Here is a 410-nt window from a genome sequence, read left to right on the forward strand (position 1 = left end):
CGCGGGGGAGGGGCTTTCCCAGGGGCGCAGTGGCAGATGGTCCTGCCTCCCACCAAACCAGACCCCGGGGTACCTTGTGCCCCGTCCCCCTGCCCTCCCCGCAGGGCAGTGCCCGGGGGCCATGGGGACACGCCTGGCCCGGTGACATGGCCACGTACACCGGGGTGGGGGCCTGTCCCTGCACCCCGAAGGCTGCAGGGCAGGACGTGGGGAGGAACCAGGACAGGACGTGACGCTTGGGGGGACAACGCTGGAGCAGGAGGGGGACACTGGGAAGATGCTGGGGCAGGATGGGGCTGGGGCGGGGAGGTGCTGGGGCAGGAGAAGAGGCTGGAGGGGGTCACCGGGGCAGGACCGGGACACCGGGACAGGACCGGGACACGGGGAGGGACACGAGGAGGACACCGGGG

Source organism: Pygoscelis adeliae, unplaced genomic scaffold (genome assembly GCF_000699105.1).
Source record: "Pygoscelis adeliae isolate BGI_AS28 unplaced genomic scaffold, ASM69910v1 Scaffold243, whole genome shotgun sequence".
Classification (NCBI taxonomy): Eukaryota; Metazoa; Chordata; class Aves; order Sphenisciformes; family Spheniscidae; genus Pygoscelis; species Pygoscelis adeliae.